This window comes from Notolepis coatsorum (genome assembly GCF_963971535.1).
Source record: "Notolepis coatsorum genome assembly, chromosome: 3".
In the NCBI taxonomy this organism is placed as follows: Eukaryota; Metazoa; Chordata; class Actinopteri; order Aulopiformes; family Paralepididae; genus Notolepis; species Notolepis coatsorum.
This window is the reverse complement of record NC_140167.1, coordinates 56978548-57003243: the sequence shown is the minus strand read 5'-3', so window position 1 is coordinate 57003243 and position 24696 is coordinate 56978548. Positions and strand designations below refer to the sequence as shown.

At 46.7% G+C, this 24696-nt stretch overlaps 1 protein-coding gene across 1 annotated transcript in view; it reads right to left on the bottom strand.

Moving 5' to 3' along the window:
* Window positions 1-16583, bottom strand: part of fyna (FYN proto-oncogene, Src family tyrosine kinase a) — a 73671-nt gene extending 57088 nt beyond the window's left edge. The window contains exon 1 of the mRNA XM_084310738.1: window positions 16446-16583. The gene's annotated coding sequence lies outside the window, so the exon portion shown is untranslated. The remainder of the gene's footprint in view (window positions 1-16445) is intronic.
* Window positions 16584-24696: the final 8113 nt, after the last annotated feature.

Genomic DNA, 24696 nt, shown 5'->3' with positions numbered 1-24696 from the left:
GCGGGCCGAAACAGTCCATACCGGTGGAGTGAAAAGGCTTGTCGCCGAGTCGGAGGCGACAGGGAGGTAGGTCAGCCATCCGGGGTATACTGGGCTGCGCTCGCCACTTACGACAGTCTAGACAGGTTCGCTGGAAGCGCCGCACTGCTTCTCTCCCTTGCAGTATCCAATAACGACGTCTGATCTCCGCGAAGACTCTCTCTGCCCCGGCGTGATGCACATCCTCGTCGTATTTCTTTATGATCAGCTCTGTGACCTTGTGTCGGCTGTTTAAGACTATCGGGTACTTGACGTCATCCGGTAAGTCTGGAGCTCTCCGCAGACGACCACCCACTCTGATGAGACCATGGGCGTCGCTCTCGGGGGCTAGGTGGAGCAGTCTGCTGTCTGATGGGACGGGCTTTGCTCCCTGTAGACAGTCTAGCTCCTCGGGGAACGAGTCTCTCTGGGCTCATTGTAGTAGAAGAAGTTCTGCTTCTTCGTAGTCAGCTGCTGTAATGTCAGTAGTGAGCTGAACCTCTGGGTGGTGCCACAGGAATGTCTTTAGCTGCGCACTCTCTAGGGTGAGGCAATCGTCTATGTCGGGGTCTGTGGAGACGAGTGTGTTCAATCCACAGAACATAGATTTCTTGTTTTCGGCCTCCTCTTTACTCGCTTCCCGTGGGGTGGGTGTAGGCCACTCTTCTTCCGGGAGCTTGAGGAACTCTGGCCCGTCACTGTATAGGTTGTGACGGGTGAGGTCATCCAGGGACATTCCCCGGGTGATGACGTCAGCTCTAGGGCTGCAACTAATGACTAATTTGGTAGTCGACTAATCTGCCGATTATTTTTTCGATTAGTCGACTAATCGAAAACCAATGTAAACAACAACAAAAAAAAACAAAACAAAAAAAGGATTTTTTTTTTTTTTTTTTTTTTTTTAATTACCTATCTTTGTGAAAGTGGCTTCTCAGCTCTGGTCCAGCTGAAGACAGAGCAGAGGAACAGATTGGACATTGAGCATGACCTCAGAGTTGCTCGTCTACCATCACCCCAGACTTTGAGACTCTTGTCAGGACCAAACAACAACATCATAACATGATGATCCCATAGCAAATTAAAATAATGACTCATGAAACATTTGAATTTGGATCTTTAAGCCACTTTAAATGAAAATGTATTTGAAGAACAATACAGCAATCACTCATAACAAGATAAATAAATTAAATAATACAAATTAAAGTGGAAGTGTACTTTAAATAACTTTTGTTTGCTGTGTGTGAGAGGAGTCCGTGTGTGTGTGTATGTGTGTGTGTCTTACTCTGATCGCTGTGTGAGTGAGAGGAGTGTGTGTACTGTGTAATTTGTGTGTGTGTCTTACTCTGATCGCTGTGTGAGTGAGAGGTGTGTACTGTGTAATTTGTGTATGTGTGTGTGTCTTACTCTGATCGCTGTGTGTGAGTGAGAGGAGTGTGAATGTGTGTGTGTCTTACTCTGATCGCTGTGTGTGAGTGAGAGGAGTGTGTATGTGTGTGTCTTACTCTGATCGCTGTGTGTGAGTGAGAGGAGTGCGTGTGTAATGTATTGTGTGTCTAGTCTGATCATCATCTCCTGCAGGGGAACAATGTTTTCAATGTCCAAAATTTGCTATGGGATCATCATGTTATGATGTTGTCTGGAACCCTGAGAAGCCACTCTCACAAAGATAGGTAGTGCACAAAAAAAATTAAAAAAAAATAAAAAAATTAAACAATTTTTTTTTTTTTTTTAATGACTAATCGACGCAACAATTTCTCGTCAACGATTTTTTTATAATCGACATCGTCGATTATGTCGACTAATCGTTGCAGCCCTAGTCAGCTGGGTTGTGTTTTGTGTCCACATACCTCCAGCTTGCTACTTCTGTTAAATCTTGAATCTCTGTGACTCTGACTCCCACGAAGACCTTGTATCTGCACGAATCAGACCGGATCCATGTGAGTACTGTCGTGGAGTCTGACCACAATATTGTTCTTTGCACCGGAATGGTGAGTTCACGTTGGATTAACGTGGCGAGTTGCGCTCCTGCTAGGGCTGCGCAGAGCTCTAGACGCGGGATAGATTGTTGCTTTCGTGGGGCTATTCTTGAGAGAGCCAGGATGAAAGCAGTATGTATTTCTCCTCCCTCCTCTCGGGCACGCAAGTAGGCCACCGAACCGTAGGCTACTTCGGAGGCGTCGCTGAAGACGTGCAGGTCCATCTGGCACGTCTCCGGCCTCACTGTGGGTGGGAAGTAGCTGCGGCGTATGTTGACACCTGGGAGTGAGCTGAGTTCCGTCTCCCACTCTCTCCATGTGGATGCAAGGTGTTCGGGTATGGGGTCGTCCCAGCCCTGGTCCTTGTCCCATAACGCTCTTACAATCATCTTTGCCCTGGTGGTGTAAGGTAGAATACATCCCAACGGGTCATATTGTCTGGCGAGTGTTCTGTATACACTCCGTCTAGTGGTCGGTAGTGCAGTCGACCTTCCCTGCTCCTTGGTCAGGGGTGTGTGTTTATAATGGAGCGAGTCTGTTTTGAAGCGCCAGACTAGTCCTAATGTCATTTCTTGGGCTTCTCCTGGGATGGTCGCCATCCAGGTCTCGCTGCTTGCTGCCTTGTCCTCGGGGGAGAGGCTGCGCAATACTTGCGGGTCGCTGCTGGCCCACTGCCTGAGATCAAAGCCGCCTTTGATCAGGGAGGCGTGGAGCTTGAGTAGAAGGGCCTCGGCTTCTTCTGGCGTCGAGACGCTTTGCAGACAGTTGTCCACGTAGAAACTATTTCCTACACTTTGTCGGACCTCTTCATCAGCTGCTGGGTCCTCTGCGACGTGTTTTTGCAGTGCAAACGTAGCACAGCATGGGCTGCATGTGGTTCCGAAAGGGAGGACTTCCCATTGATAGATGGCTGGTTGCTCATCCCCGATCCTCTCTCTCCATAGGAACCGCAGCAGGGGCTTGTCCTCCTCCACTAGTCTCACCTGCAGGAACATCCCTTTGATGTCGCCGCTGATGGCCACCTTGTCTTGGCGGAAACGTAGTAACACGCCTAGTAGAGAGGGGCCGAGTGTTGGGCCGGGCAAGAGCTCTTTATTCAGATTTTGTGATCCGATCTGGTAGCTGCAGTTGAACACAATACGATCCTTGCCGTTGTGGTGGACTTTGTGGTGCGGCACGTACCATGATTCGGTCATCTGATCGGCCTCTTTAATGTCAATTTTCTTTATGTGTCCCGCTGTGATTAGCTTGTTAATCTCAGTGCGGTACACAGTCTCTTGAGCGGGGTCTCTGGCTAGGCGCCGCTCTGTGTTCAATAGATACCGCTCCGTCGCTTCTTTTGGGGCGTGGAAGGTAGGCATACCCTCTCGCCTCAGGAGTGGAGTTGCGTATCTCATCACTCCGTTGACTTTGACTCTCTTTGTCCCTTGCTCGAGGAGGGCTATAGCGTAAATGTCTTCCTTGGAACGAATGTCATTCTTTTCGTTCTTAAAGGGCATTGTCTCTAGTGTCCATAGCCTCTCGACATGCTGTAGGAGGGTGGTGTCTTCTTCTGTCACTCTGGAGTGGAGGCAGCTAGTGGCTGCTGTTCGGTTAAGAGACTTAGCGAGGGGGCCTTGTAATGTCCATCCTAGGCGGGTCTCGACTGCTGCAGGACAGCCTCTGGGCCCTGTGTGGACCCGGTCAATCGGGACGATGAGGTCTGCATGGTCGGAGCCTATCAGCAGGGTCGGGGTGGCACCGTCTATGAGCGGTATAGGTAGTTGACGCAGGTGCACATATTTATCCATCAGCTTGGCGATGGGGTAGGTGTACTGCGACAGGCCTATTTCTTGGCTGGTGAAAGCATTAGTAATCCTATACCGTCTCTCTGGCTGCCCGCTTGCTGCGATAGTGAAGGAGACATTCTCGCCCTTTATCGTCTTTAGATCTCTTCTTATTGTCCGAATCGTCATCTGGTTTTCGCTCCCCCGCAGCCCCAGCTGGGCCGCAGCAGACGCGAGGAGAAGGGTCTTCTCTGACCCGTCGTCAAGGACGGCGTAAGTGTCCATGACCTTGTCTTGGTAACTCAGTGTTACGCGGACCACCTTTAAGAGCACCCGGGCGCCCCCGCTGCTGGCGGGGTCAATGTACATAACACTTGCCTTTGTGCTGCTTGAGGGTGCAGGCTTTCTTCTGTTACTGTCGTGTAGGACATCTAGGTGGGCTCCGTCACACCGACTACACCTCTTCTTTAAGCGGCAATCGGCTGCCATGTGACTGCGCGCACATCGGTAACAGCGTCGGTTGGACTTTATCCATTGACTCACCTCGTCGGCGGTCATCTTCTTGAACGTGTCACATTGTGACAACCAGTGTTCCTTTTCGCAGTACGGGCACACCATCTTCCACTTCTCTTTCATCGAGGGGGTACTGTGGTTCTTGCTGCTCGCTACTGATTCTGATTGGTGCATGACGGTCACCAATCTTCGGCCATCATTTGCTCTCCTAGGTCCCTCTCTGGAGCTTGGGGTGCTCCGCATGAACGTATCCAACCGTAGGCTGTTGACTTCTCTCGCCAGGAAGTCGGCTAGGTCTAGGAGGGATGGCTCGGGACCGTTAGGATCACGGTGGTCTCTTTGCCGCCTGAAGCGCTCTTGTCGGGCGGGCGGAAGCTTCTCTAAAATCCTCTCGACATTAGAGTTCGCGTACAGTTCGTGCATACCCTTTTCTCTTTGCGCCCCCAGCATCCCTACCAGGGATTGTACCTTGATAGACAGGTCATCTAGTGAGCGATTGTCTGTGGCTGGGGGTAGGCGGTCAATATGCCTTATCTCTTGTATTACGTAGTCCCATATGCGTCCATATCTTTGGTCGAGTGCTGCTAGAGCCGCTGTGTATGGGGTAGTAGAGGTGGCATAGGCCAGCGCTATATTGTGCGCTCGGGGCACCTTGAGGTGCTTCAGTAGGATAGCATACTTGTACGGTTCATCAGCTACATCGGACATCATTGTCTCTAAGCACATTCGTAGCTCCGTGTACTGTGCTCTGTTCTCGTGGGTGAAGTCCGGAAACGTCGGTGTGCCAATGTATGATGCCATGGATGGCTGGCACATCGGTGAGCGTTGGAAGAGAGGCCTCCTAGGCGAGTCTCCTCTTACGCCTCTTGGTGGGCTGGTACCTGCTGGGTACCATGGCCCGCGTATCCAGGTGCTATTCCTCTGGGCTGGTCGTGCGTCAAGCTCACCCGTGAATTGAGTCGGGGGTCTGTAGCGCAGAGCCGCGGGGGTAGAGCCTGGGCTGTACTGGACCTCCTGGTCCTGTGGAGTACTGTGCTGCTGTCGGGCTTGATTCTCCTCCTCTCCCTCTTCTTCTTCCTCTGGCAGGTCCTCTAGATCCTGTAGTCGTCTATTTAGCCTCTCCGCGGTGTAGACCGTTTCTTCCTTGTAGCTGGGTCTCGCGTGGACCGGTCGGGGAAGGAGTTCGGAGGGGGGTATAGGCTCTCTCTGGTCGTCGGGCTCAGGGTCGCTTGATCGGGGAGGGTGCCCTTGACCCTTGTCTTGACGAGGCCCTGGAACCCCGTGCGGAGGGAGGGGGTGTTGCCCTGGTGATCAGCTGCTCCATTATCTGCGCTTGTAATCGGTCGCGCTCGGCTTCGCGCTTGGTGAGAGCGAGGTCGCGCTCTGCTTCTCTTTGGGCACCGGCAGCGGCGCGCTGGGCTTCGGCGGCGGCGCGCTGGGCTTCGGCCCGGTCCCTTACCATATTCTCTTCCGTCTGAAGGCGTCTAATCTCTAGACGTATACGATCTTCGTCACTCCGTTGCTGCACCTGAAGGCGTTCTCTTTCCATGGAAGAATGTTCGCGCTCACTAAGCGTCTGTGCTTGGAGTCGATCGCGCTCTGTTGAGGCTGCTAGGCTGGCGAGGAATGCCTGTGCCAGCATCTTATCCGCCTCGCTGGGGGAAGACGCTGGTTGAGGTGATCCGCTCCTGGCAGTACTCGTTGGAGATCTGTTCTCCTGTGGCGAGTCCTGGAGATCCATCTCCGGGGTGCTCTCCTCTTCTTGTAGCGGGTAGAGTTCCATCCCTGGAGAGCTGTCTTTATCCTGGAGCTCTCCGGGGACTACTTCTTCGGTCTTGGCGTGGGGTAAAGTCATGTCGGGTCCCTCCTGGTCCCTACCGTGAGCTTGGTCAGTTACGTTAGAATCCACTAGGGCCTCTATTGGCGGGGTAGCCTGGTCGATAGGGTCGGACATAATTTTACTATCTACTTTTTCCGCGTTTACCATCTGTAGAAAGCTAGGTAGTATATTGGCAACGTAATCCTCTAAGTACTGAGGTGTCTGCCGTCTACTCTGCGGGCGATCTACTTTAGGAGAACCGTTTTGTGGAGTGTTCATCATAGGCCATGTCAATATTAATACCACTATATTAATATTACACTAGTTACCCTCCGGCTCGAAGGACCAATTGTAACTGAGGGGTACAATTCCCTGACTGTATTGATAAGTATGGTATCATTAAACCACTACCGCTTTATGTACTTTAATTACTGGCCATACAGTACATGATATCTAAATATAATGAACACTTCCCACAATGAATCGGTTCTACACAAAGTTGTCTTTAAGTATTTATTGCAGCAAAAGGTACATAATACTTCTCTATTATACTTTGAATGCACTTGTAAGGCAAAGGAATGTGCGTAGGCAAATCAACAATGAATGTCCATTCTCTGGTTACGCAGGAGGTAATTATACAACCTGAATCTTAGGGAATTATATCTATGGTACACTAGTAATATATAGCGGGAGATACTGGAAGGGTCCCCCTGGTTGTAAGCCAGCAGGGGTAGAGGATCTGTCGGTAGTAGAGAGTCTGGTCAACGATGACTAAGGAGACTCCAAGTACAGGAGACGGTGCAATAGTCTCTTGATCCACAGACGAATACAGCTGTTCTCCGTAGACTGTAGCTCCACAGTGAAGAAAGCTAGCCGGCCTCAGGCTCTCTGAGGCGCGGACTCGACTTGGCTCCTCACAGGGTAAATCCAACACGTGTAGGCGTCGGCGATTCTCCGCTCCATAAATCACAGGACCAAAACAAATATAATCCAGCCGCAAAGGGCTATGTAGTCGTCGGGTAGATTAATCCAGTGTACATGTCCACACGGTTCTCGTCTAGGTCTCCTCGGGTGAAAGCGCCATGAAAGCAGCCCAGCCTGGATAAGCACTCTAGCTGGTACGAGGAAGCGTTGGTGATGCTGGTCACTGTAGAGCTTTAGCCGCACGATACACTATACACAAATAGACTATTACTGACTTAATAGAAATATGTCGCACTCGACGGTATAGCGCCAAACTCTGACAATTCAGTTATTAATTCGCACGCGGTCTCAATGCTCTATTTGGGGCCAAACAGGCCATACTTCACCGCACGTTGTATCGTGGGTGAGGCTTCAACTTATTGGGTAACTCTTGACTTCTGACTAAGTAAGACTAAGTGCTTCTGTATTCACCTGCGCCATATTTATATGCACAGCGAACAAACTAGTGCCAACCTCATTTCTGTCTCGTAGCCCTGGGCAAGGCCGGGCATGTCCAGACATGTCTTGACGGTGACTTTGAACCTGACTCTGGAGGCATGGCTCTGGCGCCTGTGGACCGCTGTCCAATAGGAGAATGAAATATTATGGTCTGGGCTAAAGGGATATTCCGTGTATATGTACAAGGAATATACAAGGGATATCAAACGATATACAAATACTATGCAATATATATCAATAAATAAATATATATATTCGGTTTAATCTGATCCTTTGTAACAGTAGGCTATAGTCAAAAATATATTTTTTTACAGTTTTTGTATTTTTCTGACATGGGGGCTCAACAATAAATGACAATCAGAAATGTCAAGTTGCATGTTGTTATTCTAACCAACTTAGTTCTGTTGCATTTCCAATTTATTTATTTAAATTATAAATTTATCAGGGATCGATAAAGAATCGGATCGATAAACAGAATCGGTAATGGAATCGTATCGATAAAATCTTATCAATTCCCATCCCTATAGGTGGCAGTATCGTCCACCCTTTGAAACACTGTTCCAGACTGTGCGTCACATCTAATGTCCTCCGGGCGGAGAATCTTGGTCCAGGCAAGTCTAACGGCTTCACCCAAGCAACTTGAAACGCATCTAGCACACTCGATCCATAAGTTGTGCCAAATTATGTCCGGGACCAGATGGACATCAATACTGGAAATCGCGATCAGACAATTGGAATATTCTTTTTGGAATAACCCCGATCAATAGGTAAGGACTATCCGACGTCAATTCCACCTTGATCCTACAATGATTTCATATCGATCCAGCTGATCAGCGTGTGTGGTGTTCAAAACAAATGCCGTTACTGCCGATCAGAGCATCAAAAAACGCATTCATGATGAAACATAATACCTATATACATTTGATTTGGAAATAGTAGTGTGTCCAGGCGAGAAAGGCCAACGACTTTAGCAGAATTCACATAGCGCCCTATAACTCAGCTTTTCAGGAATTAGCCCGGATCACTCTGAAATAGCTCTGCAAACATAGTGACACACAGTGAAAATAGGCTATGGAAAGCTGGCGCATTAGCTACAGGGATGAGGGCAATGGCTGGCGCTGAAAGTGTTAAGAGCTGGGGGGAAATATAGAAGAAATTAATAATCTTGTGAGAAATTTTTGTCAGTATTTGCTTGCCGTCATTAATATATATAGCCTACTTTTGTGTACCAAATGTATCAAATTTCCTCCACGATGAGATCTCACTGAAAGACATAGGAGAAGAGATTGACTTATTAGCCAACCCTGTTCAAAATAAAACCATAAAATTCCCAGTTGAACAAACAAGCCTAGTGATAGCATTGTGTAAGCCTAGGCTAAGACACAGATAGGAGATAAAAGCCCTGTGCTTCTCAGATAATCCTTAAGTGAATCAATAATCTTCCTTGTCATTTATATTTATATCCAGCATCTTATAGTCTTTACTGTATTCTACTTTGCAGCAGGTACCATTAAAGGATCCACCCTAAAAAAGGGAATTCCCATGCTGTTCCTATCCTCTCGGATTAGTCGAGATAACATTTGTCTCTCCCAAACTAGTACACTATAAAAAAATAATTAAAAAGAGCCAAAAACCTAATCTATGATGTCATCATCACACAATCACTTTCTGGATCTGTTCCACTGACAATAAACAGGATACTGGGTTTTTGTGGTCAATGTGACCAGGGTGATTTTCCAGAGTTATAGGGGTCTATTTTCTGGTTCAGAGCAGTTATCATTGCTGTGAAACCAAGTTTACTTGGGGGCATAAAAGCTCAAACAAGCATTATTATAAGACATTATCAAAAGGAGAACACAGAGTCTGCCTTTTCTGAGAACCAGCCTTGAGTAAAGAACTGTATATACAGTATTCTCTACTATTGATTGAACTTTCCCAAGATCAACAGGGTGAATTCTTGGTGCATTTTCCCTCGAAACTGTACTGTAGTGTCGGAAATTGCTTTGCATCCATCGCTGGAGGAAATATGGAGTGCGAGAGGACTAGGTTTGACATCATTGTTGTTCCGTGTTGGGATTATGAAAACCGCCCTACGAAGAGTAACAAGGCCTAGGCTGGGCTAGTGAAGCCTCACGATTCGATTCAGCTGTCCACGATTCGATTTGATTCTTTTTTTTTTATCTACTTTTTTCGCCCATTTTCTATTTTTCTCCCATCCCAATTTCGTATCGTCCAATTCTACCCTCCCCTGTCTCGAACGCTGTTAGGCCATGCCTCCCACAAGCCGGCTGTAATGTGGACGAAGCCATACATTGCATGCAGGGACCGAAACTAAAGCCCGCCGCCCGCCAGGGGCGGGCTGTTTTTACCTTTGGCGCATGACACTTAGAGGGCTGCCCGCCGTGTGGCGTGTAGACGTGTAGTTCATAACTTCATAACTATACTCTTGTGCGAGTACAGATTATAGCCGCTCGTCTTTTTTTTCTCTGCGGCGAGATCGTTAAAAAACTACAAGTCCCACATCGCACTAGGTCCAATCACAGTAGAGTGACGTGACTGGTTTCATGAGAAAAAAAGCAAATGACCAATCGGAAGCTATCTGGCTTGTTTACTTCATCTGCTCTAGTCTATATCGGACCTCCAAGAGCTAACGTTACTGTTTAAACAATGACCCAGTCAACTATTCACTTTTAGTTTAATACATGACGAGGCATTGTCTAACGGTATCTAGCTGGCTAGCTACTGATAGCTGCTGATATCAACAAATGCTCCAGCAATAGTCTACTCGAGTGCATAATACCTCCGGTCCCTCGTTAGCTAGCTTAGCTAGCTCACGTTGATCCATATGTCCCAGTAAACTAAATTGTCTTAACGTTATCTACCGGGCTAGCAGTAGCTACAGATAGCTCCTGATATCAATGTCTTATAACATTGATTGAATGCGTATTCTAGCTGAGGGCATGTTGAATGTGATTTGACAAAAGAACGGTAACGTTATAAATAGGTCCAGCTGCATCGCCGGAGAATCCTTGCATGCTGAATGTAGGGTCTAGCTGAATATAGGGTCTAGCTGCAGGGCCGGAGAATCCTTGCTGGAGCTGGAGGCTACTCAAGTATACACACAGACAGTGGAGCTGTTTGCAGATAGCAAGCATTTTGACTTATTGCGTGGTGGCGATGTCTCGCAGATAATACAACTACAAGTATGATTATATAATATATATTTTATTTAAAAAAAAATTTTTATATAAAATATATATATATATTTTTTTAATCAAAAAAAATGTGGCAGGTAAGAAATATGCTTGGCGGGTAGACTCTTCCCATCTACCCGCCACTGGCCGGTGAGTCAAAAAGTTAATTTCGCTCCCTGATTGCACGAGTCCCCTCGGCCTCCGGTACTCGAGGTAGCAGCCGTCACATCTTTTTCACCTGCACAGCACGATCTTTCAGCGTCGGGGGTCTGCGTTTAGAGGGCACGCCGCCCCCGTCGCTTCCTGATTCTACTGCGCAGGCGCACCAACCGACCTGTAGGAGTCGCTGTCCACAACGTCCGATCCCCACCCATCAGCTTCCCACCCCCTAATACTGCCAAATGTATTAGTATGAACGACCAGCCAAGCTGATAGCAATGTGGAGAGCTGGGCTCGAACCCAGCGTCTCCTGCATTGGTGGTGAGCGCCTTGCCCACTGCACCACCTAGCCGCCTGATTCGATTTGATTCTACAATGCTAGTGTTGCATAAAACAGATACTAGAAAGGTATCTCGATACCCAGCTGTTAAAACATTTATTAGTATCAGTATTAGTATCAATACTTTTAGAATAGCCTGATGCTGTATTTTCTATGAGTTGAGTGGATGCATGACCAGAGCAGCTTTAATAATACAATAATAATAATAATAATATATTTGATTTGTAGGGCGCTTTATAGTTGTGGAGCAAATCCCAAAGCGCTACATTGTAAAAGAACATAAAAGCTAGCAAGAGAAGAGAGTAACAAAAATGTTTAATAATCTATTATGTTCGGTCACTGCACCGATGCTGAATCGTCCACGTCCGCATCGCGATGCATCTTAGAATGGAGAAATGTCCACACCCCTAAGGAGGACTAGCGAAGCTTTAATATCCATAGCCCTTTCACTGCGCAGAATCTGGGGCATTTAGCATTGTTTACCATGCGTTCTATTGTAGGCATTGCTGCACTGCTAGTGTGTGGTTAGCTTGACAAACATTTGCATAAGAATCATGTCTGTGGGAACATGGCACTGTGGCTGATGTCACCGGATGAGTGCAGCAGAAATCAGCCATCTCTCTGGACATTATCAACAGACAACATATTGTTACATAACAATAGAGCAGATGTACCCAGTACAGTGATTTTGTGACATTTTACTCAGGTCAAATTGAGACACTGTACTGGATTATTCTTGATGGTTTACTACACTGAGGATTCAGCACCCAGCCTTTAGTAATACAACTGTGAGTTCAAGTTTCAAGTTTCTTTAATAGTTGTCATACAGAAGTACAGAATACTTTTATACAAAATGCTTCTTACTGTTACGCTCCAGAGACTGTGCTAGACAAGATAAGTATGAAATAACATAGTATAGCATGTAAATTAGAAGTCAAAAATTAGGTCACAGTGTTCAGTATTGTTGAGTTGTGTCTTGATTTATGAGATTTTACTAAAGGTGTCAGCCCCAGGACAAAAGGTCCAGGGTCTTCTCTCAGCTGTCCACCATGACGGACTGGAGACAGAGTGTTGACCTGCTCAGCGCCTACTCTGACCTGAGGCACAACCCCCCCCCCCCCCCCCCCCCCCCCCCCCCCCCAAAAAGATGGAGGCACCAGCGCAGGCCGCAGGGGGGCTAGTCCCTCCCATGGCACAGCCTGGGTATCGCATGACCACCTCCGCCTGCAAGAACACTCCGCACAGCACACCACTGTGTTTTCAGCTTGCCTCAGAGAAGACCACACTGCTGTGATAAGGGGGGGGTCCAATGAGGACACTATTGTAATGTGTTGTAACAGCTAATGGCACAAGAGAGAGAGAGAGAGAGAGAGAGAGAGAGAGAGAGAGTGGGAGGCACTTGACATCACACATAATTAACACAGGCAGGCAGGCTTATGAAGAGGGAGATAGTAACATCGTATTAAAACTGTTGATCAACTTGAGATGCCTTTGGAATTCGGGGGCTTCTGGTTAAATCTGTTGAATCGTTTTTTTTACCCTAACGTTTGCCATAAGACTCCTCGACTGTGGGAAAGTGGGTGGATAATAAGAGGGTTTAAGTCACTGTGATTGTCCTAAGCCTATCTGATCATAAAGTAATTGGACAGGTTAAGAGCTACATCTGTGAAGAGGGTGGACACAGTGACGATTTGTTTTGACGCTGGAATGACATAATGTATGCATGCCAGTGCCGATATGAATACTTTTAATCATCCCTAACAACATACAGTGCAGGGAGCCATGATGAGATATTCTCCTCCACAGACACGGGCAGGACATCAATACAGTAAATGAACAGGACAGACATGTCAGGGTCGTTCATTGCGAAGTGGATTGATGAATAGTCAGTCGGTTTGTATAGCCATTCAACTGCATCTGTGACGCACAGAGCAATCCTTTTTTTATGCATCAAAGACTAGGCTAAGGGAAGTAGAGGACTCCGATTGCATCTTCAATAACTTACATTTGCTCTGTGTTATCATAAGGCTACAACAATCATGTAAACATGTAATTTAATAACCAACAGGCTCTGCTGATATTTGTTATTTCTGCAATGTTAGTACTACCTGCTAAATAAATGAATGAAGAAATGTTTTAAATAACGTTGAGCCCTTGATATTGGATTGAGAAATCCAGTATTTTTGTAGGCCTAATTAAAGCTAGGAAGTAGGAAAGCCTTAAATCTATAACCCAAATGAACTACAAATCTCTCTTCAATTAATATGATCACTTTGTGATTCAATATAGCCCGCAACAAGAAGGTAGGTCCCTGTTAAATTGAAGTGTGGGGTCCCTTCGCAATCAAACCATTAACATGACACGTCTGAAACCAAGGCTAAAACTCCCACACACCACCTACGGAGTTGCTCTCGCAATGAGCTTATTCAAGCCACAATATGACGTGCCGTACATTTGTCTTCAAACAGAGAGTTGTTTTCAGTCATGTCTGTGCCATTTAAATGCCAATGAAAGACAACTAGTTTCAGTATAGCCCCTGACACACAAGCTCTTCGTATGGGTCCTCATTCCCTGGATAGTTAACAATATTTGCTTGTCTTCAACAACTGAGTTCGTTCAGTGTATCAGCAACAAGACAATGGCCACGTTTCACTGGCCCACAAGATTATCCACACAATGAAATTCAGTGTTGGCCTTTTCAAAGCATTCTTCATGTACTGAATGAAAAGAGGTAGTTAGCAAACCCACAGCTGAGCCACAAGTGTGGGTTTAACCTAACTGTGCTTTTTGTGTCACGCTGTTCTCTCAGTTGAATACGTTTGAGTTATGTTGGTTGTTGTATCACTCTGTAATCATTCTGTAAGACGTGTGTGACAACAAGTGGTTTGAACATTATCAAAAAGGGAGATAGTCGTTATTTAACATTAGAGAGCTGTCCTCGAATAAAGACATTCTTATAGTCGTAATGGGACTTTGTCGACTAGCCTAATCGATTAGTTAGATTTGATTGACAATCTGTACAACTGTGTTTCCCTAATGTGTTTGAATCTCATGCTTATCAGATATGTGCTTTATCACTCTGGAATAACTCATGCCGAATGTGGGGGGGGGGGGGGGGGGGGGATTACTTTCAAAGAATATAGCCTATACTAACCAACTAACATACTCTTCTTAGTCAACTAAGAGCAACCAAAAACACTCTCAAAGAACACCTACGGGAGACTGCAATTCGAAACTGGCCCCTACAAATGTCCTAACCCAGTTGTACAGTAAATTACCAAGTATGGCTTTGTCAGTATTCCAATGTACAGTGTACAGTGTCCGCCCCCCCCTACCCAACCAACAACTGACCGATTAATGGACTATTCTACAGTAACTTAACATCTAAACAACAGCATTTCCCTGTGGTTCTTAAGTTAGTTGTGTTATGGCTGGTTGGCGCGTTAGATAATACAGTCATCAGTGGAAAAGACTACCCACAGGAAGGCACTGTTGTCAGTTTTGGTAAATATATTTGCGGTGGATTTATCTGATATTGTGGTGGGCCCACCGCACATAAAAGGCTAATGTATGGGGAAAGACTGTTAGCAGTGATCTATCTGTTAACTAACTATTTCATTTCAGGCTTGGGGGAGCAAGACCAGTTCCTCACTGGTATAGTTCTGGATGTTGTCTATGCACAGTGGAGTGAAAGTGTTCTTTCCAGATCTTCTGCCAGTGTAGGGCAATGGTCAAAGTAAGAAGAATCCACTGGAAATTATGATGTGGTGGGCCAGCAGCATAATGTGAGGTTGGAAGACTTCTGGTACCAAAGAAATAATGCTTGGGTCGATGGAAAGAGCCGACAGACCTACACGGGCTACACAGTGCTTATGGGTTTTGTAGCGATATTGAACGTTGTAAACAGGCAAACACTTTTTTTAGAAATATTATTTAAAATTAAACCACAACTGAGTTGTGTGTGGAATAATGAACACACTGGCCTTTCTGAATCAAATGTCATTCACCAGTAGGCTGTGTGTCTGTCAGCCACCGCTGTCATATAGTGATTGATTGATTGATTGAAAAGTTTATTAACAGATTGCTGAATGGGTACAGTACAGTACAGCTCAATACATACAATTGTTAAGGGGATGCAGACCAGAGAAAGACTTTCGTCTTGTTTACATCAGGGTCCCCCATTTTCAATTCATCATAACATATATGACATACATGACATACAGATAGACAGTACTGCTACATCTATACATTTATGACATATCAGATTTGCAAATACAGTACTGTTTGTGATACAAAAGTGTCCAGAAAAGGAGTGTATATACATTTGGCGTAGAAACTGTACATTGGAGGAGGTTGGATGGGTGGGGTGGGGTTGGGTTGGGTAGGGGACACACACACATTTTACACTGTACATTGGAATACTGACAAAGTAAGTAGGTTTAACTGTATAGCTATAGGCCAAGGTTGCCTGGAGGGAGAATCACGTGGTCCATGGAACATAAATATGCACTGAACTCCGTTCAGTCAAATTTGACATATAGGTCACGCACGCCAGATGTGCAGTCATTCATAATAGCAATGGCAGAATGACAATAATAGAGCTTCTGGGTGGCAAGTGGTACACTGGCGAGCATATCAACAACAACAATGTCAACTCTTACGAGAAGCCCATACAGCCCTATAGGTAAAGTAGCCCAACTTGGTGAGGTCTATAGCAAAGAACGTATCCATCACAATTATTTCAGACAAGATGGATGGCTACACCTCCACTCGTGAGATAACCCGATTGGTGGCAGTTAATGCAATTAGTGTGTAGGGCTTAGATCACAATTATTTTCGGAACAAACCTAAATGAGGCTTTGTGTATAGGCCATCGGAGCGTTTACTTGTTTGTTGTGTGCATAGCCTCAGTCAGTGGTAAAGCTATTCTGCAGCGCATCCATTCCTGCTGCTGCAACGAGCCCCCTCTTCACAATCACAGCAATGCAAAACATCACCCACGACTGCGAGTCCCTTCATTTCCCTCTTGGCAGTTCGGTTGACCAAGGCCTACAACAATTATATTCTTCATCATATAGATTAGCGTAAAACGGTGACGTGAAAGAAATCTGTGCTAGTACAACGTTGCGCCCCACAAACTGTTATTTATCTCATTTTACTAGACATGAATTCATCTCGCAGTCTCTACAGCACAAGGCGGGTGCACCAATTGGAAATGTAATACAAAAACGTGCTTACCACGGGTAAATCGGACTAATCCATCGGGTTTTACAGGATGACTTTGGCAGGAAAATGCACCGATATTGTTCCAGTTTCTGTTAGTATTTTTGCATTGAGGAAAATAACAGAAGCCCTGCCCGTCCCTTCAGAAGCCCCTGTCGCCGTGCGTACAGATGATGATGGCGTAGGACTGATGCGGATTCGCATGGACCAAAGCTTTGATTGGCACCACCTTTAGCCAATCAGAGATTACAATGTATAGTCGGACACATCCTCTCCTTAAAGTCGATGGAGTGACTAAAAAAACAGACAAGGCGGTTGCACCCATTCCCCCCTAGCCTTGCATGATCAGAAGAGAAGACTTACAAACATCAATTAGGCTATAAATGGGACTAATGTTCGAATTATTGATTAGGTCTTTGAATACGCAGCCAGGGATGAATGAATGAATGAATGAATGAATGAATGAATGAATGAATGAAAATGAATGAATGAATGAATGAATGAATGAATGAATGAATGAATGAATGAATGAATGAATGAATGAATGAATGAATGAATGAAAACTTTATTTAACAGATTGCAGAATGGGTACAATACAGTACGGCTCAGTCAATACACACAATTGTTAAGGGGATGCAGACCTGAGAAAGTCGTTTGTTTTGTTTCCATCAGGGTCCCCCATTTTCAATTCATATAGACATTTATGACATACACAACATACATGACATTTATGGCATAGGGACATATAGGTATTTAGTACTGATACATTTGTGACATAAACGGTATTCAAATATACAGTACTGTTACCCCTAGATCCTGACAGAGTATATACATATGATGGGGAGGGGACTGTACATTAGGAGGGGGTGGGTGGGTGGGAGAGAAATATACATATGGCGGGGAGGGAATATATACATGCGGTGGGGAGGAGACTGTCTATTAGGAGGTGGTGGGGGTTTTGGGCATTTATGGTGGCCAGTTTAGAATTGCAGCCTCCCGTAGGTGCTCTTTAAGAGCGGTTTTGAATGTGGGTAGGGATTCACATTCCTTTACAGCTTTGGGTAGGGCGTTCCACATTGATGTGGCATAATTGCTAAACGTGTTTAGTCCCTTGTTTGAGCCGAATCTGGGTTTAACATGATTTGTTGAGCTTCCTCTGGTGTAGTGGTTGTGGTATTCACTGACCTTTGGGAAGTATTTTGACAGGGCAATAGCGGATAACCATATAACCAGTCTAGCCACGGTCACTCTCCCTATCATTATCATTATATACCTACCCTATACCCTATTATTGATAATACAGTGACAAACTAATAATAATAATTTATGTTTTTCCATGTGGTATTTAATTGGGAATGCTGGTACCCTTTGTTAAATGTAAGTAATAATATGATTGAATATAACTGCACTTTAACTGTTCCACAAGAGGGCGCTATAGGCGTAAGGAGACGCAGCTATAGCAGCTGACGTCAGGTAGCAGGTATAAGAGGGAATGTTCCCTCCCCCTCTGTCTCTCTCACTCTAGCTCTCAAGGAGAAATGTACATATGAAATAAACCACGCCAGTTAAGGCTAAAGAGGACCTCGTTGTCATGACCAGTTATTTTGCTCCCCAGGTGACTCTATCAACAGGTTATTGGCCCAGATCACGGAAGAGCAAAAATAACGATAGCTAGTTAGTTGAAAAGTTTAGGCTAGTTTAGCAGCGGGAGAACTGTGTGACGCTAAAGCTAAGCTAACGGGCAGCTAAGCTAAGCTACCATCAAAAGATGGCGACAAGAGGCAGGAGCAAGTGGCCCACGTTTAACGGAAGGGCAGAAGAATACGAGCTCTGGGAAGAGCGGATGTTGTGCTGTATGCACAGAGTGGGGCTGAAAAAGATCATTTTGACGGGCCTCACGGGAGAAATAACGGAGGCAGCGCAAGCCCTGGATACAAAGCTGAATGCTGACGCATACTGCGAGCTAGCACCACTCCTAGACAACACAAGCTTGGGGCTGATATTCCGGGACACAAAGGACAAAGGCCGAGAGAGTCTAAAAGTGTTAAGAGAACACTACATCGGCAGAGGTAGGCCCCGGAATGTATCCCTGTATATAACTTTGACCGCGCTGAAGAAAGCTAACACAGAGACTGTGACTGAATACGTCATCAGGGCGGAACAGATCATCACAGCGCTCAAGAGTGCAGGAGAAGCACCGAGCGATGGACTAATGATGGCAATGGTTATGAGGGGACTACCGGAGATGTATAAACCATTCACACTGTTGGTGACACACAGTTCAGCGGACATGTCGCTGGGGGAGTGTTATGATTGGGTAGTGAGGGAAGGCGATGAGAACTCAGTTTGCGGACAGGAATGGAGGAGACAGAGACGGCAGGATAACGTGTATACAGACTTTACTCGATGACGACGGCACGTTACAAAAAGAAACATAAACGGCTCAGCCGAGCTGGCGCTAATGACATAGAACTGAACTGAAAACACGGAAAATAAAACTCAACGAAACAAAATACTAAATCTACTTACAAACTCTCAATACAAAACAGCAAGGCAAGGGAGAAGACAGGAGACACGACGGGTAGGGGAACACAGAGGAACTGGAGGAAATGACGCCACGACGAGGAGAGGAAGACACACACTTAAATACCTATACTAATCATCATTGAAAACACCTGGCAGGCCAGTCTAAAACATAGAAACAATAACACAAACTAAACACCAAAGCAATCTCACAAACACAAAACCAAAACAGTGAAACCACATCAAACAAGGGAAGGGAAAGTCAACAACAGTACACACCATGACACCACATTAATCACACTATTAATTATAATTAATACATTCGTCAACATGTTTACTGTGCTGGCCTGCACCGTCTGCGGCCGACCACTAGAGGGTGGTAGGAGACCATTGTTCACATCATGTCTGTGGTGTTGACTCTCCCAGGCCTGATCCGACCTGGGAGTGTGACAGGGGAGTTCAAGGCCAAGCTGCGGAACTTCGAGGCCTCAGAAGACTCAGACCCGGTCGCAGAGGAGGCGGGAGAAAGGGTAATGAAGGCCCGGGCAGCGCCAAAGAAAAAGACCGGACCCCTGACGGAGATGGCATGTTGGCGATGTGGAGAAAAGGGTCACCGAAAAGATAAGTGCATAAAAACCGTTTGGTGTAGTTTCTGTGGAACTTCGGGACACGCGGACAGAGTGTGTAGAAAGAAGCGCGAACAGAGCGCTCGGTACGCGCATGTGCAAGATGGCGGCAGCGGTGGACGTGAGGCAAGTCGAGACGACGCCCGGAGAGCATCGGGAAGAGAGGACTTCACCTTCGGGGCGCAGACAGCATACGTCACCCAGTCAACACAGCAGCAGCAGGTCCAAAGGAAGGGACTGATCGTGGACACAGGTGCGTCGTCCCACATTATCAACGACAGGAACCGATTCAAGAACTTTGACAGCACCTTTGAGCCGGAGAGACACAGCATGGAGCTGGCAGACGGGAAGCGCACATTCGGGTTGGCGCAGGGGAGAGGAGACGCACAGGTATGCCTCATAGACAGTGAGGGGCGCCGGTGTACAGTGACGTTGAAGAACGCCCTCTACATACCCTCGTTCCCACAAGAACTATTCTCTGTAAAATCTGCTACTGCAAACGGTGCCAAAGTGTTCTTCAATGAAGGTAAAGATGTTCTTGTAGAGCCTGACGGTACGATGTTTAACATTGAGGTGTACAAGAGAATGTATTGTCTACAAACAGAATGTAACGAAAATGATATGTGTAATGTCAGTCATGATATTCAGACATGGCATGAGATCATGGGTCATTGTAATTACGAGGATATACTGAAGCTGCAGGCGGTGACAGTAGGCATGCACATTAACGGTGAAAAGCATAGACCTAACAAAGAATGTGATGTGTGTATAAAGGGAAAGTTCACTCAAACAAGGAACAGATGTGTTAGGGTTTGAAACCGACCTCAAACGCACGGCACAGACAGGTAGTTCAGAGTTAGCCAAATACTAGGGCGTATTTATTTACAGAGTCAAAAAGGAGTCAAGTAACAATTTCGAAACAAAAAGGGAGACTGCCTTCGGCAGAGTTATCTGCGGCTCTGCAGATCCTCTTGGTGTTGGAGGTGGGGAATTGGTGTTGACGCCGTAGCGGCTCTGCAGATACTCCCAGCTTCAACTCGAGGCGGAAAAGGAGAGAGAGAGAGAGAGATCAATAACAGTCCCACATAACACAGAGGCAGTGCGGTTTCCTCCTCCCTTAGCTGAGTCCAGAACAAACAAAACGATAACTTCAGTGTTCTCCACAACACACAATTTAGCTGAGGGTCAGTGCAAACAAAAATGGAACTCTTCAGTGTTCTTCAAAACACACAAAACAGAATAGTCCAAAAAGGGGTTTGGTTCCAACTCACCGAAGCGCAAAGCGTAAAGCGGGTAAACGAGGCGCAGCTCCAAACGGGGGGACAAGGTTTTCACCAGCGGCAATCCACAGATGTCCTGGAGGGAAAGTAGACGAGGCACAGCAACGGGGGGACACAGGCAGAAGCAGAAGTATTCAAAACGACCCGACATCGATTGAAGGAAGGTCCCAGTATAAGAAGCCTCTGGGGCGCTAATCACAAACTATGACAGGTGCGTGCTGGAATTGATACTTGCTCCAAAAGCGTGTGGCGGGGAATGCACCAATCAACACAGTACCTTAAAGGAGCGTGTGGCGGGGAACGAACCAATCCTCACAGTACCCCCCCCCTCCACGGGAGCCACCTGGTGACCAGCCCGACCCGGCTCGTTCGGGTGGGCACGATGGAAGTCGGTGATCAGGCCGGGGTCCATGATGAGCTGGCGGGAGACCCAGCTCCGTTCCTCCGGGCCGTATCCCTCCCAGTCCACCAGGTACTGGAACCCCCGACCCCGCCGTCGAACGCCCATCAACCGGCGGACCTGCCACTGGGGGTGTCCGTCCACCATCTCGGGAGGAGGCGGGTCCGGAGCAGGAGGCATCAGGGGACTGAGAGAGACAGGCTTAACCCGGGACACATGGAAAACGGGGTGAATGCGCATGGACGCAGGAAGCTTAAGACTCACCGCCGCCGGACTGAGCACCTTCAGAACCTCAAAAGGACCGACGAACCGGGGGTTAAGCTTCTTGGCCGAGGACCGAAGCGGAAGGTCCTTTGCGGACAGCCACACCCTCTGCCCAGGGTGGTACGTCGGCGCAGGGACCCGGCGCCGGTCGGCCCCACGACTGGCGCGCTCCGATGACCGGAGCAGCGCAGTCCTGGCGATCTCCCAGACCCGACGGCACCGGTCGAGATGCTCCTGTACGGAGGGAACTGCCACTTCCGACTCCTGTGCAGGGAAAAGTGGGGGTTGGTAGCCCAGGGATATTTCAAAAGGTGAGAGGCCGGTGGCGGAACTGACCATGGAGTTGATGGAGTACTCGACCCAGGGAAGGAAACGGCTCCATGGGCCAAGAAAAGGTGGTTGACAGTTGCATTGTATCTGACTTGGAAGTCACCGGATTGGACAGTGACCGGTACTGTGCAATGCCCAAGATCTTTGCACAGCATCAAATGCCTGTCAATCGAAGTAACATCCCACGACGGCAAGACCTGGAAAAATTGCCTCATCTGAATCATGTCTATCTGCCACAGATTGATGCAGACATGGAGATGTTGATCGGTCTGAACGTTCCCAGAGCCTTAGAACCACTGGAAGTCATCAGAAGTGTGGATGGAGGGCCATATGCGGTCGAGACGATGCTTGGATGGACTGTAAATGGACCAGTTGGAGGAGACGACAGTGTCATGGCAGCGTTCGGAGCTAGTTCTGAAAGCTCGAGCAGCACCAATAAGAAGAAGAAAAGGTCAAAAAAGATCAAGAAGGAGAAAAAGGAGAAGAAGAGACAAGAGGAGGAGAAAGCCAAGGCAGAGGCCATCCAACAGGCTGGTCTGCATAAGCTGGAGTTGAACCCATACTGGAAAGATGGAGGGAGTGGTCTTCCCCCAGTGCATAGGACTGGTACTGCAGCACATAAAGCCTCAGTAGAGAATGATGGAGGTGTTGGTTGGTTGAGGAAGAGTTTGAAGAGGATGAAGGAGCAGGCGGAGAGAGAACAATGCAGCCTCAGTGACGTGGTGTCTCAGAGATATGGATCTATGGAGAAGTTTCAGAATCGACTTGCAGAAGCTGAGAGAGCAGCACATGGAGAAAGGAGGAGAGGAGGAGAGGAGGAGAAAGAGAGGAGAGGATGGCAAGAGGAGGAGGAAGAGAGGACAGAGAGAAGAGGATGGTGGAGAGGAGGATGGGATGGAGAGAAGAGGATGAGGGACTCCATACAGTACTCGAAGTGGAATCAATTCTCAACAGTAGACATCTCACATATCTGCCACAATTACAAGAACGACAGAACAAAGATCAAGCGGAACTTCATCCCCGGTGACATAGTGCTCAATAATGGACGATTCCGCACCACGGAATTCCTGAATCATTGGGAGGATTACAGAGACGATGCCAGACAAGAACGGACTTGTGCGACAGGTCTGGATTAAGACAGCTTTCTATAGACCTGTGACAAAGATTTGCCTTCTTCAGGAGTCGACAGAATCATGACGGTTTCGCTTCTTTCCCACGATTTTGGATTACTTTCACTTTTGAGTGGCATTGGAGTACTTTGATTTTTTTTCCGTGACTTTGGATTTACTTGATTCTGGGGGGGTTCGATTCAAGAAGAATATCAAGACCTTATGAACTCCTTGCACACAAAAAAAATCGCAAAAAAGAAAAAAAAATATATGTGGTGTTTTATATTAATTGAAGTGTTGGTAATTATTACTGCGAAATGAGATTATGTAATAATTAGGGGCCGGTATGTTGGTGACAGGTATAGACAACTCGGGTTGTTATGGTTACGTCATTCACAAATGGGTCACGTGGTGTTGTAGTAGTAGTAAAGTCAGCTGTTCACCGGCGGGTTTCAGGTACGTTAATGATGGGGGGGTGAATGGGGAAGTCACACTTTGTTGACCGCACGCTACACTGTGATAAACCAAGCTGTGATTCACTTTAGTTTTGTAGTATATGAACTGATCTAACTTTAATAAACTAACCAAACGCAGTAGTTTCAAGTTTCTTTAATAGTTGTCATACAGAAGTACAGAATACTTTTATACAAAATGCTTCTTACTGTTACGCTCCAGAGACTGTGCTAGACAAGATAAGTATGAAATAAAATAGTATAGCATATAAAATAGAAGTAAAAATAGAGGTCACAGTGTTCAGTATAGACATATGTACAATGTTCGATGCAGAATAGAAGTAACTGAGTTACCATACAATATACTATGCAATGTACTTATATACAATACTATATAGTGCAAAGCAGAAATGGGATGAGGTACAATTTACAGTAAGGTGTACGAGTTGTAGTGCAAATCCTTTACCAATAAATATAAATATAAAGTGTGTTTAGGTGATCTAAAGTGTGGAGAGTGGGTGCTGCAGTGTGTTGTTTGTTTAAAGTGAGTGTGTGCGTGTGGATGTGTGTGCTGTGTGCATTTGATGGTTGTTGCATAGTGTTTATTGTTCGTTGAGCAGCCTGATGGCCTGGGGATAGAAGCTTCTTCTGAGTCTTTCTGTGCTCGCCTTGAGACTCCGGTATCGCTTGCCTGACCGCAGCAGTTCAAAGAGGCAGTTGTTCGGGTGGCTGGAGTCCTTGATGATTCTCTTAGCCTTACCCCTGCACCGCTTGTTGTAAATGTTCTGGAGGGTGGGAAGCCCCCCTCCAATTGTGCGTTCGGCTGAACGTGTCACTCTTTGTAGTCTGCTACGGTCTTGTGCAGTGCTATTCCCAAACCAGGAGGTGATGTTGCCAGTCAGGATGCTCTCTATTGTACATGAGTAGAAGTTCTTAAGGATCTTCTGACTGACTTGGAACTTCCTTAGGCGCCTGAGGAAGTAGAGGCATTGTCGTGCCTTCTTCACAACACTGTCAATGTGTGTGGTCCATGTCAAGTCCTCGGATATGTGGGCTCCGAGGTACTTAAAACTGTTCACTCTCTCAACCGGTGCCCCGTTGATTCTGAGGGGGCTGTAGTCCTTGACCCCCGACCTCCTGAAGTCCACAATCATCTCTTTTGTTTTGCTGACGTTCAGGGAGAGGCAGTTCTCCTGACACCACTGTGACAGATTCTCTACCTCTTCCAGGTAGGCCCTCTCGTCGTTGGCAGAGATCAGGCCCACCACTACTGTGTCATCAG